At 40.3% G+C, this 15,926-nt stretch overlaps 1 protein-coding gene across 2 annotated transcripts in view; it reads left to right on the plus strand.

Moving 5' to 3' along the window:
- Positions 1 to 324: 324 nt before the first annotated feature.
- The window catches only part of si:ch211-214e3.5 (zinc finger protein 518A), a 29,274-nt gene continuing 13,672 nt past the window's right edge, over positions 325 to 15,926 (plus strand). Inside the window, exons 1-2 of one of the 2 annotated variants that reach the window (XM_045702612.2) lie at positions 325 to 634; positions 2,961 to 3,042. The gene's annotated coding sequence lies outside the window, so the exon portion shown is untranslated. The remainder of the gene's footprint in view (positions 635 to 2,960; positions 3,043 to 15,926) is intronic. The other variant, XM_045702611.2, reaches the window with a different exon arrangement.

Genomic DNA, 15,926 nt, shown 5'->3' on the forward strand with positions numbered 1-15,926 from the left:
TCTTTGTGCCCCTGAACAAGGCAGTTAACCCACTGTTCCTAGGCCATCTTTGAAAATAAGAATTTGTTCTTAACTGACTTGCCTAGTTAAATAAAGTAAAAAATTAATAAATAATGGAGACTTTTAACTTGAAAACGTGCAGGATAACTACTTCCGTTTTTTTATATTCTGTTTTTCTTATTTGGGTAGCACTCCTCACAGGCCGCTTGGTGTATGTTTTTTTGTTGTTGCTGAGATGAAACTGCCCAAACTCTGAAAGGTATTATAGTATGTCAGAATTGCAAATCGAGATTTGTTCAAGCCTAAAATGTTATTCCGTAATCGTAACATGGTGTTTGTATGTTCACAGATGAAATTTCACGTTCAGTTCATTTCTCACGCAAGGCTTTTCTTAAGACCCTAACAATTTACATATGGATCTTATTACGATCCTAACAATACGTACATTCAACCTTTAGGCAGGTACCTGGCTCCATAGCGGCGGCATGCACAAACAATTGTGCAAACGCCATGATACCAAAGAAGAAGAAGAAGTAGTAGTAGTAGTAGTAGTAGTAGTACCCGGATGGAGCTGTCATGGCCGCCGTCGCTGAGCTGCAAGGCTGAAGAGAAAAGGAAGGTAAATTCATCAACGGTAAACCTTTTTTCAACTGTAATTTTAACAATCGCAAGGGTTTACATTGCGTCACAGTGGATAATGTCTATATAAATCATCGCTAACCATACATTTCCATTATGAGGCGTTATTTCTGGCGTGGGTGGGGGTAAGCTCTATTTTGTATTCAAATAACCGGTTATTGAACAAGTTCTTACACTATAGAGTCCCAATATAAAGTATTTATTTGTCAGTATCACGGATGAAGTTGATGAGGTACGTAGAGCAATATAAATTGTCAAGATAAACATTGCCCCATGCTTTCCACTGGTGATGTAGGCTATACGTCTGCGTTTTTTCAAAGTTAGAGAATGTCGAGTCTGTATAGGTTGCTAGCTACCGGAAAAGTACATTTTAAAATTGTATTTTTGTCAAGTAATTTATCTGTTTACAATGTATACACACGAGGTGGGATTTGTCTGTCTTCCACAAATATTGTTAGTTGTTGCCTGTTGTGAAGTAACGTTAGCTTACTGAGACATAAAATTGTTTGGGGGGCACACACTGTACTTATTGTGTCGTTTTGCTTTGGTGTGGGTAAGGATCCGATGTTCTGGCCCATGATGTTCTGTTGGTCGTTGTTTGTAGGATGCAGGGAATAAAAAAACATTTCCACAATGAACGTTATCCTAGCTACTTCCTATAGGGACCCTCTTTCGATAACAACACACAGACCTACACATTTTGAAGGACTTTAGTGTTAATATCATTATGCTATCATATTGTAAAATTAATACATTTACCACATACTGCTATTAATTTGATATTTTTTTCCACAGAAAATGTGGTAGAATTAGAGAATAGTTTATGGTTTGGTTGCTTGTGAAATGCATGCATGAGTTGCATAGGCTAGGTTAATGCAGCAAATGTAGTATTCGTTAGCAGTGAGGATGGAAATGTGTCTTTTGGGATGGTGGCACAACATCTCACTCAGTTATGTATTTTTTTAGTTGCGTAGTGCTGGGACATCACAGAATTTGTAAATCCCGGTGGTTATTTTTTCAAACATGGTCACCAGCCAATGCTCCAGTGTCAGTTATGCAGTTTTCTTTGTTGGGTCAAAAAACATGGGTTGTGTGCTAATACCCAACCTTCGAAGGATCCTGTGCAAATAAGTCTGTGACATTAGAAAGCCAGCTATTTAGACTGCCCTTTATGCTTGTTGACAACTATATTTTGCCCTAGCAGAATTAAGTTACGTGGCCTTTAAAGTTATAATCAAACCTAAATCCTTGGAGTTGGTTGGCAGTTAGGCTATATTGGAAAAAGAGTGTCCTCTTTCAACGCGTGCCTATATCCAATAATGTGTTAAACTTAAAGGTTGAGTAGGCTTGGGCGATACCCCGGTATACGGTATATTCCGAAATACCGACAGTATGACTTTCAATACCGCCCCCAAAAAAACATGTACACCACTGCTTATAACTAGAAGTAAAGTAATACTATAAGAAATTTGAAGGTTTGTCAAATACATTATGTCCATCTCAGGGCTCCAGCTATGCATTTGGTATGCTAACTTGCTAGCTAAGTGGCTAGATGTCAAGATCAAGCTTATTGGTTACAGCAGATGCATCCAATCCCCTCCTGGATCAAGATCCCTGTTGCCTAATTTTTAACTTTTATTTTTTAGAAATACTGCCCCTTCTGTGCACATTCGGTAATACCGTAGACCCCGGTATGGTACAGAAACAGTATATTTTTTTATGACCTTTATTTAACTAGGCAAGTCAGTTAAGAACAAATTCTTATTTTCAATGACGGCCTAGGAACAGTGGGTTAACTGCCTTGTTCAGGGGCAGAACGACAGATTTTGTACCTTGTCAGCTCTGTGATTTGATCTTGCAACTTTTCGGTTACAAGTCCAACGCTCTAACCACTAGGCTACTGGTATGAAAATCTGGATATTGCCCAACCCTAAGGTAGACTAAATAACAATATCGGGCCGACTAACGCAACAACTAAGAGCATAAAGTGTGAGGCTAAATTTCTGTGCTGTTGTATCCTGTTGCAGCACAGTGACGCGTACATGTGCAGATACTTTGACTTTGTCTTGCATCACGCTCATCTGCAATATTATTGGTTAATCCTGCTGCTTGTGGCAATGTCTCATTGCTGAGTCTCAACCATAATCTGAATCTTACCCTTCATTTAACCATATTGATAGTCTTTACCTTTCATTCAATATTTTACCAATTTACACAAATAGAATTATGATGACAATAAATGGACATCAAAACCATGTAATCAGTCCACACAATAAATGGAAGCAGTGGTGATGTTAATCATTTTGCAATTTATCTGACAGCTTGCGGAGCCCATCCCCACATCACCAACCCTGAGGGAGAAGACAGAACATTCATGTTAAGGCTTCCTTGGAAGGGGTAAAGGTAAATTCAAATAGTCATAATAAAAACAAAGGATGTCATTTCTGAGGTTCCTTTTTGTTGAGCAAGTATTCTATTGATGCATCCAGTTCAGTCTTGATCATTTTGTAAAAGATGAATTAGGATGTGCGTACAACAGACATACAGTAGTTATGTTTCAATCAATTTCAGTCAATACAGTTTATCATGCTGTTCTTTAATCTTAGTCTGTAAAGCCTACCATAATTTACTATCTGATACAAGGCAATTGCACCAACAAATGTGTGGAATACTGTTTTTCTTTTAGTGGTAACATTGAGATATAGGCCTAACACAGAATTCAGTGTGAAAATAATCTTGATTACAATGAAAAAGCCACAAGAATAAAGCATGAGACCATCTGATCTCACATTGGAATTTTGTGAAGTCATCATTAGCTAGGTTTCCATCTAATTTCCATCATACGAATATTGTCTTTTTCCAACCAGAGGTGATAATTATTGGAAAGGAGCGTCAAGCTCATCACCGTGCACTTTCACCACCCTGTGAAGTTCATCATAACTTATTACATCTGTGGCCTAATGCACTGTGCATGCTTTTCCAAGTCGCAGTGTGAGGACCACACAACATAGCATCGTGTGACTGTAAGTTTACTTTGACATCATAGTTGTTATATCAATATCTGTGCATAAAAGCGGGGATGCACAGCCCCGACCGCACACCTCCCCAAAATTCCCAACCAACGCGGCTCATCATACGTGGCTCCTGTTAGGGATGGGCAGTTGACATTATTTCACTATTCAAATAATATATACAAAATATGGATATGCGTGAAAAATAAATAAATGCTCTTGACCAATCACAAATCTACCCATAAAATATTTGGAAGCCAATGGTTTGGGGAATACATATACACTATAGACTACAATATTATGCAAAGTTAGTATTGAACAATATTGCTTTATTTTCATTTGCATTCTGTATAGAGGGAGTGCTTTTCATGCTAATGTACCATTTAAGCTCACCTGAGATAAATGTCAAATTTACAAAAATGGCATTTTTAAATGTATGTTGTTGTAGCAACATAACTACTGTGACATGCAGGTACGACTGTTAGCATGAAAAACACATATTTTAAATGGGCAAGAAATAGTAATGAATGTTAATTAAATATGCTATCATGTGCATATAGCAGCACATTGATCTCTTAATTTGAGATAAATTATGATCACTTATCTGAGAAGTTACTAAACAATGTTATCTGTGGGAAGCCTCAACATAAGTTTTTTAATTTTTTTTTTATAGCTTTGAAATTGGCCATTAATGTGAACTTACACAATTGTCAATAACTTAATAAAACATCTGATTAGCTTAGAATAAAATAATTTATGGATGTAACATCCAGATGAATTAGTTGAAACATTAAACAGCAGAATACTTTTTTTAGTTTTTTTTATTTGAATCCAAAGATTGATGTGGGCTTAATGGGCACATGGGCTTAAATGCCATTTTGCAAATGACATTTGACAATATAATATACATACACCCCCTGTGAATGGCGAAACAACCCCCAACAATTTGGGCTGCTAAGAAAAAGATGTGTGAAGCACATGCGCTAGTAAGCAATGCTCCCCTCAAGTGCATGACGCAGCCTGTGATTTTACCTAAGACGTTCGTTCAGGTGAAGGCTCTGGAGCTGACTGGGGACAATATATGGTGAAGACGCCAGTTTTGCAAACAAGTAACTATTACTCCTAGGCCTGAAGTCCTAAAATAATTGTCTCTTATACTTACGTGTACATGATTTTTGTTGGTAAAAGGCATGAACTTGGCATTGCTTGCTGGCTTCTGACTTATTCATGCTACTTTATTAGCAGCTGGCAAGCTGGATCAGGCAGTTTTACATGCCAGGGGGAAATGAAATGCTATATTTGCTAAGCTATCGATCTGATTGTTAAAGTTGATAAAATGCCATTAGCAAGCTAGATGGAAACTGCTGAAGGAAAGTTGACTGTTACCCTAACTCCCACCATCAGTCTGAGTTCACCACCTTAGCTAGCGAAGTAGACTGTAGCTAGGTTTCTAGAAAATAACTGCAGTGGGGGAAAATAGTATTTGATCCCCTGCTGATTTTGTACGTTCGCCCAGTGATAAAGAAAGGATCAGTCTATAATTGTAATGGTAGGTTTATTTGAACAGTGAGAGACAGAATAACAACAAAAATATCCAGAAAAACGCATGTCAAAAATGTTATACATTGATTTGCATTTTAATGAGGGAAATAAGTATTTGACCCCCTCTCAATCAGAAAGATTTCTGGCTCCCAGGTGTCTTTTATACAGGTAACGAGCTGAGATTAGTAGCACACTCTTAAAGGGAGTGCTCCTAACTGCAGCTTGTTACCTGTAAATAGACACATGTCCACAGAAGCAATCAATCAATCAGATTCCAAACTCTCCACCATGGCCAAGACCAAAGAGCTCTCCAAGGATGTCAGGGACAAGATTGTAGACCTACACAAGGCTGGAATGGGCTACAAGACCATCGCCAAGCAGCTTGGTGGGTGACAACATTTGGTGCGATTATTCGCAAATGGAAAAAACACAAAAGAACTGTCAATATCCCTCTGCCTTGGGCTCCATGCAAGATCTCACCTCGTGGGGTTGCAATGATCATGAGAACGGTGCGGAATCTGCCCAGAACTACACGGGAGGATCTTGTCAATGATCTCAAGGCAGCTGGGACCATAGTCACCAAGAAAACAATTGGTAACACACTATGCCGTGAAGGACTGAAATCCTGCAGCGCCCGCAAGGTCCCCCTGCTCAAGAATACATATACAGGCCCGTCTGAAGTCTGCCAATGAACATCTGAATGACTCAGAGGACAACTGGTGAAAGAGTTGTGGTCAGATGAGACCGAAATGGAGCTCTTTGGCATCAACTCAACTCGCTGTGTTTGGAGGAGGAGGGATGCTGCCTATGACCCCAAGAACACCATCTCCACCGTCAAACATGGAGGTGGAAACATTATGCTTTGGGTGTTTTTCTGCTAAGGGGACAGGACAACTTCACCGCATCAAAGGGACGATGGATGGGGCCATGTACCGTCAAATCTTGGGTTGAGAACCTCCTTCCCTCAGCCAGGACATTGAAAATGGGTCGTGGATGGGTATTCCAGCATGACAATGACCCAAAACACACAGCCAAGGCAACAAAGGAGTGGCTCAAGAAGAAGCACATTAAGGTCCTGGAGTGGCCTAGCCAGTCTCCAGACCTTAATCCCATAGAAAATCTGTGGAGGGAGCTGAAGGTTCGAGTTGCCAAACGTCAGCCTCGAAACCTTAATGACTTGGAGAAGATCTGCAAAGAGGAGTGGGACAAAATCCCTCCTGAGATGTGTGCAAACCTGGTGGCCAACTACAAGAAACGTCTGACCTCTGTGATTGGTGGCAAAACCCTTGTTGGCAATCACAAAGTACTAAGTCATGTTTTGCAGAGGGGTCAAATACTTATTTCCCTCATTAAAATGCTAATAATTTTATAATATTTTTTACATGCGTTTTTCTGGATTTTTTGTTTTTGTTATTCTGTCTCTCACTGTTCAAATAAACCTACCATTAAAATTATAGACTGATCATTTCTTTGTAAGTGGCCAAATGTACAAAATCAGCAGGGGATCAAATACTTTTTTCCCCCACTGTATATATTTGCTAGCTATAATACTGACCATTCTGAACACTTTTTGTCAAACTGCAGTTTTCCGTTCCCCTGCATGTTTATTGATGCACAAGAAAAATGCTCCTCTTGATTTCACTGCAAATAGGCTGTGTTGTTTGGTATAATTTGTCAGAATAAACTTGTGCACATTTACATTAGTTAATTAAGTTACTGACTAACTAGTCTAATTCATGTTTTTGGTGGTGTTTCATTTCAGATGAAGAGGGAGTTAGATCACTAGAAAATCAGCATGCAGTCAGACCAGGGCTCGTATTCCAAAGCATCTCAGATTAGAAATACTGATTTTAAGATAATTTTTGCCTTTATCGCAATTAGTGATTACATTGACAGGGGGAGCTGGTCCTAGATCACTTTTCCTACTCTGAAGACGCTTTGTGAATACGGGCCCGGGAAGAAAGCTGTTGCCCAATACCAGTCTTTCACCACAGGACCCTAGAGGTATTACAGTCAATGCTTATGAACTGAATGTGTATGTGAATTTCCATATATCAATGACACTAACAAAAGGGTTGAATTGTTCACCAACATGTGCAGTGAACATGGCTTTGGTGATGAAAGGAACATAATGCATTTATTGTAATCTCCACTGCATGCTATGACATGGGCTTGGATGGTAACACACATCTTCAAGCTTCCTGACTGAATACTGGGGTTTTCAGTGATTCCAGAAGCAAGGGCCTTACCTGGGAGTACAGCAACAGTCCCCCTGTCGCAGCCATTCTGACATGTATTGTATGTAACCACTCAAATTCATACAAACTGCTACGGACGCAAGCACTGACTAATAATCACTTTGTCCCATTCTTTAATCTTGTCTGGGATATACAGTGCATTCGGGAAAGTTTTCAGACCCCTTCCCTTTTTCCACATTTTGTTATGTTACAGCCTTATTCTAAATTGGATTAAATAAAAACAATCCTCATCAATCTACACAAAATACCCCATAATGGCAAAGCGAAAACAGGTTTTTAGACATTTTAGCAAAAAAACAGCTTATTTACGTAAGTATTCAGACCCTTTGCTATGAGACTCAAAATTGAGCTCAGGTGCATCCTGTTTCCATTGCTCATACTTGAGATGTTTCTACAACTTGATTGCAGTCCACCTATGGTAAATTCAATTGATTGGACATGCTTTGGAAAGGCACACACATGTCTATGTCAGAGCAAACACCAAGCCATGAGGTCGAAGGAATTGTCTGTAGAGCTCCGAGACAGGATTGTGTCGAGGCACAGATCTGGGGAAGGGTACCCAAACAATTCTGCAGCATTGAAGGTCCCCAAGAACACAGTGGCCTCCATGGTTTCAAACTTCTATTTAAGAACAGCCAAGACTCTTCCTAGAACTGGCCGCCTGGCCAAACTGCGCAATTGGGGTAGAAGGGCCTTGGTCAGGGAGGTGACCAAGAACCCGATGGTCACTCTGACAGAGCTCTAGAGTTACTCTGTGGAGATGGGAGAACCTCCCAGAAGGACAACCATTTCTGCGGCATGTCAAATGGTAGAGTGCAGTAAAAGGCACATGACAGCCTGCTTGGAGTTTGCCAAAAGGCACCTAAAGGACACCCGAACCATAAGAAACAAGATTCTCTGATCTGATGAAACCAAGATTAAACTCTTTGGCTTGAATGCCAAGCGTCACGTCTGGAGGAAACCTGGCACCATCCCTACGGTGAAGCATGGTGGTGGCAGCATCATGCTGTGGGGATGTTTTTCATTGGCAGGGACTGGGAGACTAGTCATGATCAAGGGAAAGATTAATAGAGCAAAGTACAGAAAGATCCTTGATGAAAACCTGCTCCAGAGCGCTCAGGACCTCAGACTGGGGTGAAGTTTAATCTTCCAACAGGACAACGACCCTATGCACACAGCCAAGACAACGCAGGAGTGGCCTTGGGATGTCTCTGAATGTCCTTTACTACAGGTGGACTCCAATCAAGTTGTAAAAACATCACAAGGATGATCAATGGAAACCGGATGCACCTGAGCTCAATTTCGAGTCTCATAGCAAACGGTCTGAATACTTATTTACATAAGGTATTTCTGTTTCTAAACCTGTTCGCTTTGTCAGTATTGTGTGTAGATTGCGGAAAAACATGAATCCATTTTAGAATAAGGCTGTAACAACATAACAAAATGTGGAAAAAGTCAAGGGGTCTGAATACTTTTCGAATGCACTGTATCTGCCTTGTAAGGCAAAGGTATTCAGATTTCAGTGGAGATCTATTGACAGCATTGGGTGTTATTTGTCATTTATGCTGGGCTATTCTAAGAATATTTTAACATTGTCAGAATTACATGACTGACCAATGTTGAATATAGGGGAATCCCAGTTTTCCAACTGTCAGATTTATTTCTCAATGCCCAATTTTGAGCACTTGTGAGGCGGTTTACAACAGGAGTATTTAGCTTTGGTTAATTAACACACTCGCTCATTTGCAGTTATTACGATTTTCTTTTAAAATATATTTTTTAAGGACATCGGACATGACATTGACATTAATAGATGCTAAATAGTTAACTAGCCAGGCTACACTATGTTTTGAATTGGCTATCTAGTCTGTTGTCTTATTATTTTGTAGCCTACATGCTGTAATTTCTCTCTTGGTCCCAGTCGCACTGGCACACACAGGTGACTCATACATCTTTACTTTTCCAGGATTTTCATGACAGCACAAACCTTGTTTGCTGACCCAAGACTTGCTATAACTGGGTAAATAACTCAATAACTAGCAAGGAATATCAGCACTTTGATCTCAAAAGCTTTTGATCTCGGGACCGCAAGTGATTGACAGATCACCTTTCAATGCAATACAATTATATTCTGATGTGATCTGCAGAAATCGGTTGATACAACAACAAAAAACTATGCACACTTAAATGTATATTCTGCTTGTCTGATATTTTTTGGGGGACTTGCCCCAGTGTTAATGTCGAACCCTGTCCCACTGAAGGCTACTATCAACTATTAATAAAAGTTGCTCTCTAATACACCAGCCACAATTTTTCAGCACAACTTTGAAAATGTCATAACTTCTTCCACGAGATGCACCATCATATTTCTCTCCCAAAATAATAGCTGATAACTCTTCAAATTCCTTCATGATTAAATGTTTAGTAGTCTGAGTAGTTATTTGTGATGTAATATGTGATGTAACTGCCCCACACTCCAAGGTTGATATAGTGGGGTAATCAGACCAGATATTTTAATGTTAACCTTTTGACTATATCTCACTGCTTCACTTTAGTAAAACGTTTTAATCCTCTTCCACTGCCGCAAAAATAATTTTCTTCATGGGAAAATTATCATCTTGTTACTGATTTTATATATTTCATGATTTGAAGTGAATAAATATTCACTTTGTGGACTTGAGTGTGACAAACAGGAATCTGTCACTTAAAGGGTAACTTCATTATCTCCAGCACAATACTAGTGTCAACATATGTGAAAATGGCGCATTTCTAAGTTTTGTAGAAACAAATACATTTTTAATGTTACATCTGATGATATCATCAGTTGAAACATTAATTTAAAAAAAGTGATTTTTCAAACACTATGAGATTTGTGGTGATGTGGGGAGCAAGCAAATACCCGCTCTTGGGCTAGAAACTAGTAGCAGGTTTTGAAAATCCCTTTTTAAATCCTATCCTGTGATGTCACAGAGAAGCATTTTTTTTAGGACCTTCTTTTTAACCACTGATCATAGAAATGTGCTGTTTTCACATGTAGACACTGGTTTGGCGCTGGAGATCATGAATTTGAGGTTGAAAAGTGGCGGAATTGCCCTTTTAGTTCTTTGACATGTACCAACAAACGGGTGTGATCAATCTACAGTGGTCCCTACAGGGTACGCTCAAACCTCTGTCCAGTTTCGATTGATGCAACAGTCAGTGTTTCAGCTGGCCACTCTTTTTCACAGAATTATTTTGCACAAACGCAGTCCTTACAAAGTTGTCATGAATGTGACCAGTTTATTTTTGGATGCAATGTTCACACAGTCACAGAAGTAGCGACAGCATAACGCAATCATCCAAACCGGAAAATGTAGGCTACAATAGTCCTAACTCTGGGGAAAGATTGACGCAACACAAGTGGTCATATTTAGCTAACACTCAGCTGACATAAAGCACAATATGAATTAGCTAGTAGCAATTACTATTCACAGTTCATCACATCACGGTTGAGCTCACCATTGATAAAAATAGAGAAACACTTCGATGTGGAGTAATCCGACGATGGGTAGTTTTCGCGCGCCACCATGTTTGTTTTTTCACGTCGACCAAAGATGAGAGGAGACAAGATGAGTTTGGTCTGTTTGCAGTATGCATGTTGAAGGGGGTGTGTCATCTACTATCATTCACTTCCAGAAGTTTACTTGAAAGATGCGTGAACCATTCCTTCACCTCATTATAACATCTTTGGTCTGACAGATGTTTACGTGATACCCAGAATGCATTGTATAGTGTCGACAAACAGCATTAGCTCATCATAATTAGTACAACCTTCAAAAAAGTACAGTGGCTTGTGAAAGTATTTTCCCCCTTGACATTTTTCCTATTTTGTTGCCTTACATCCTGGAATTAAAATAGATTTTTTGGGGGGGGTTGTATCATTTGATTAACACAACATTCCTACCACTTTGAATATGCAAAATCTTTTTTTTATTGTGAAACAAACAAGAAATAAAACAAAAAAACAGAACTTGAGCGTGCATAACTATTCACCCCCCCCCCCCAAAAAAAGTCAATACTTTGTTGAGCCAACTTTTGCAGCAATTACAGCTGCAAGTCTCTTGGGGTATGTCTCTATAAGCTTGGCACATCTAGCCACTGGGATTTTTGCCCATTCTTCAAGGGACATCCCCACAAGCATGATGCTATCCCCACAGTGAAGCATGGTGGTGTTGGCTTAAAGTGGTCCTATAGGCAGATACTCCAATCTCCGCTGTGGAGCTTTGCAGCTCCTTCAGGGTTATCTTTGGTCTCTTTGTTGCCTCTCTGATCAATGCCCTCCTTGCTTGGTCCATGAGTTTTGGTGGGCGGCCCTCTCTTGGCAGGTTTGTTGTGGTGCCATATTCTTTCCATTTTTTAATAATGGATTTAATGGTGCTCCGTGGGAAGTTCAAAGTTTCTGATTTTTTTAAAAATTTTATAACCCAACCCTGATCTGTACTTCTCCACAACTTTGTCCCTGACTTGTTTGGAGAGCTCCTTGGTCTTCATGGTGCCGCTTCCTTGGGGATGCCCCTTGCTTAGTGGTGTTGTAGACCCTGGGGCCTTTAAGAAAAGGTGCATGTATACTGAGATCATGTGACAGATCATATAACACTTAGATTGCACACAGGTGGACTTTATTTAACTAATTATTACATTTACATTACATTTAAGTCATTTAGCAGATGCTCTTATCCAGAGCGACTTACAAATTGGTGCATTCACCTTATGATATCCAGTGGAACAACCACTTTACAATAGTGCATCTAAATCTTTTAAGGGGGGGGTTAGAAGGATTACTTTATCCTATCCTAGGTATTCCTTAAAGAGGTGGGGTTTCAGGTGTCTCCGGAATGTGGTGATTGACTCCGCTGTCCTGGCGTCGTGAGGGAGCTTATTCCACCATTGGGGTGCCAGAGCAGCGAACAGTTTTGACTGGGCTGAGCAGGAACTGTGCTTCCTCAGAGGTAGGAGGGCCAGCAGGCCAGAGGTGGATGAACGCAGTGCCCTTGTTTGGGTGTAGGGCCTGATCAGAGCCTGAAGGTATGGAGGTGCCGTTCCCTTCACAGCTCCGTAGGCAATCACATGGTCTTGTAGCGGATGCGAGCTTCAACTGGAAGCCAGTGGAGAGAGCGGAGGAGCGGGGTGACGTGAGAGAACTTGGGAAGGTTGAACACCAGACGGGCTGCGGCGTTCTGGATGAGTTGTAGGGGTTTAATGGCACAGGCAGGGAGCCCAGCCAACAGCGAGTTGCAGTAATCCAGACGGGAGATGACAAGTGCCTGGATTAGGACCTGCGCCGCTTCCTGTGTGAGGCAGGGTCGTACTCTGCGAATGTTGTAGAGCATGAACCTACAGGGTCGGGTCACCGCCTTGATGTTAGTGGAGAACGACAGGGTGTTGTCCAGGATCACGCCAAGGTTCTTAGCACTCTGGGAGGAGGACACAAGGGAGTTGTCAACCGTGATGGCGAGATAATGGAACGGGCAGTCCTTCCCCGGGAGGAAGAGCAGCTCCGTCTTGCCGAGGTTCAGCTTGAGGTGGTGATCCGTCATCCACACTGATATGTCTGACAGACATGCAGAGATGCGATTCGCCACCTGGTTATCAGAAGGGGGAAAGGAGAAGATTAATTGTGTGTCGTCTGCATAGCAATGATAGGAGAGACCATGTGAGGATATGACAGAGCCAAGTGACCTGGGGGACACCAGTGGTGAGAGCGCATGGTGCGGAGACAGATTCTCGCCACGCCACCTGGTAGGAGCGACCTGTCAGGTAGGACGCAATCCAAGCGTGGGCCGCGCCGGAGATGCCCAACTCGGAGAGGGTGGAGAGGAGGATCTGATGGTTCACAGTATCAACGGCAGCAGATAGGTCTAGAAGGATGAGAGCAGAGGAGAGAGAGTTAGCTTTAGCAGTGCGGAGATCCTCCGTGACACAGAGAAGAGCAGTCGCAGTTGAATGCCCAGTCTTGAAACCTGACTGATTAGGATCAAGAAGGTCATTCTGAGAGAGATAGCAGGAGAGCTGGCCAAGGACGGCATGTTCAAGAGTTTTGGAGAGAAAAGAAAGAAGGGATACTGGTCTGTAGTTGTTGACATCGGAGGGATCGGGTGTAGGTTTTTTCAGAAGGGGTGCAACTCTCGCTCTCTTGAAGACGGAAGGGACGTAGCCAGCGGTCAAGTATAATGTGACTTGGTAATTATGTGACTTGGTTGCACCAGATCTGATTTAGGGGCTTCATAGCAAAGGGGTGAATACATATGATCGCACCACTTTTCAGTTTTACATTTTTTAGAATTCTTTGAAACAAGTATATCTTTTTTTTCACTTTCAATTTGGACTATATTGTGTATGTCCATTACATGAAATCCAAATAAATATTCATTTAAATTATAGGTTGTAATGCAACAAAATATGAAAAACCCCAAGGGGGATGAATACTTGGCTACTTCTATGTGAATTAATGAGGCGGAACACCCCTAAATTCAAACTGTTAGAAAATAAATTTCGTTAGAAAATAATTTGAAATTGACAAATTGAAACAATTAGCAGGCAGCGCAGGTTAACTGTCCTGTTGCGTAACAATCACATTTTGGAAAAGTGAGTGCATTTTGACATCACGTGCATAAAACAACTCACGCTGGGGCGACCGCTAGAGATATTTGGAATTCACACGTGAAAAGGTTAAGTGTACACCTGTTTGAATGTAAGTAATAGAGCCTTGTAAAATCATTTTATATCTATTAAAAAAAAAGTTTGGTTGTCTGTTTTTGTTTTTCCCAGGTTAAGTTTTTTCGTCACATAAACATACATTTTGTTTACTAGAAGAACATCCAATTTTTGTTGTGCTTTAAGCATTATTGTGGACTTAAAACATCTGGAAACTACCTTGGAGGTCTAGGAAAAATCTAAGAAATTTAGATTTTGGGGTGCAGTTACCCTTTTAATGCATGTGTGCATCAGCAAATTAATGTTTGTTTAGCTATGTTTCTGTAGCGGTTGTGATGTGATTGCAGTGTTTGCAAAACAAATGGCCACTGGATTGATGCAAATAATCACAATATCATTCTGACAGGTAGGCATAGGCTAGCTAATTTCTAGTTAACATTTAATTGAGAAATGTTTTTGAGAAAGCCTTTCCATCTCTAACAGAAGATGGTTGTCATTAGCATCATCGCTAACTGCTACACAAAGCGTAGGGTTACCACAGCCACACATTTTAAATAGGTTATTTTGTAAAAATTCATGAAAACAAACATCTTGGTTCTTGGTATTAATTTAAGGTTAGGCATACGTTTAGCAGTGTGGTTAAGGTTAGGTTTAAAAACAGATTTTAAGAAGATAAATTGTAGAATAGGCAGGCTTTATGACTTTGTAGCTCTGGTAACTAGTGATGACAAATATAGGCATACACGCATACCGCAGACATGGATCATAGTCAATCGATGTATTTGCGTTGGGCATGAATGCGGGAGGTTGAGACTTTGGAGGCAATAGACAGTTGGGAAATTGATTGGCAAATTCTGAATGACGGCTACAGCACATAGCCTTCCTAAGTCATGGAAGGGTAATGCCTTATCAAGTCTTTTGACCACACTCCTTTGATTTTAACTGACATCCAGATCTTCTTCACTTAACATTTTAAGGTTGAGTTTGATATCCTTTTAAAGCTTACAAAGAGGGTTGTCAAACTATTTTTAAATGTCTTTAGTTTTGACCTCTGTCATAATAACAAGTACTCCTGTTTGTATTCTCTTTTGAAAGGTTGTGGTGTCTGGTGTCCATCAGATGCAAAGCCATGTGATTAAGATTTACTGTAAGATTTCCAAATCCGCTGATGATTTGGACCCTTGTTTACATGTTTTGGTGTTGTGCCTGCCATCGGTTGTTGAACTGCATAAACTTGAATTCAGGGTGTCAGGTCCCAGGTTATATGACTAAAGCTAGTATGTTTGTTCATGTCTTGAAGGATCATAGTTACACTTTTTTTATGAAGCTTTTTTTTAAGAACAATGCAATCATTTGAAACATTGTTCCCTTGTAATGTGAGACTCCTTCCTACTTAGCATTAATATAGCGTTCATATCAGCTTTTTGAATGGTTTTGATTTTCTTAAATTAAAGTGATAGCAGGTTTTCCTTTTAGGATTTTACCTGGACTTCGTCCATTTAAAGTAGTAGGCATACCAGCAAAGTAATATGAGTTGTAATGTTATTATGCCCTTTCTGAAAAATCCACTGAACATTATCTACTGTGTCCGAATCATTGCGTTGGGTCAAGTCGGCAGAGCCTTTTAGCCTGCAGCAATATGTCCATTATTATATTGATTGATTCAATTAAGGTTTTTAAAGAAGCACTATGCAGAAATTACTTTGCCATTTCCTGGTTGGTAAACTTCTAATAGTTTAGCAACCAGGAAACGGGACAAAAATATAGTCTTTTCAGCGCCGAA

The sequence above is a fragment of the Salmo salar genome, chromosome 19 (genome assembly GCF_965601325.2).
Source record: "Salmo salar chromosome 19, fSalSal1, whole genome shotgun sequence".
Taxonomy (NCBI): Eukaryota; Metazoa; Chordata; class Actinopteri; order Salmoniformes; family Salmonidae; genus Salmo; species Salmo salar.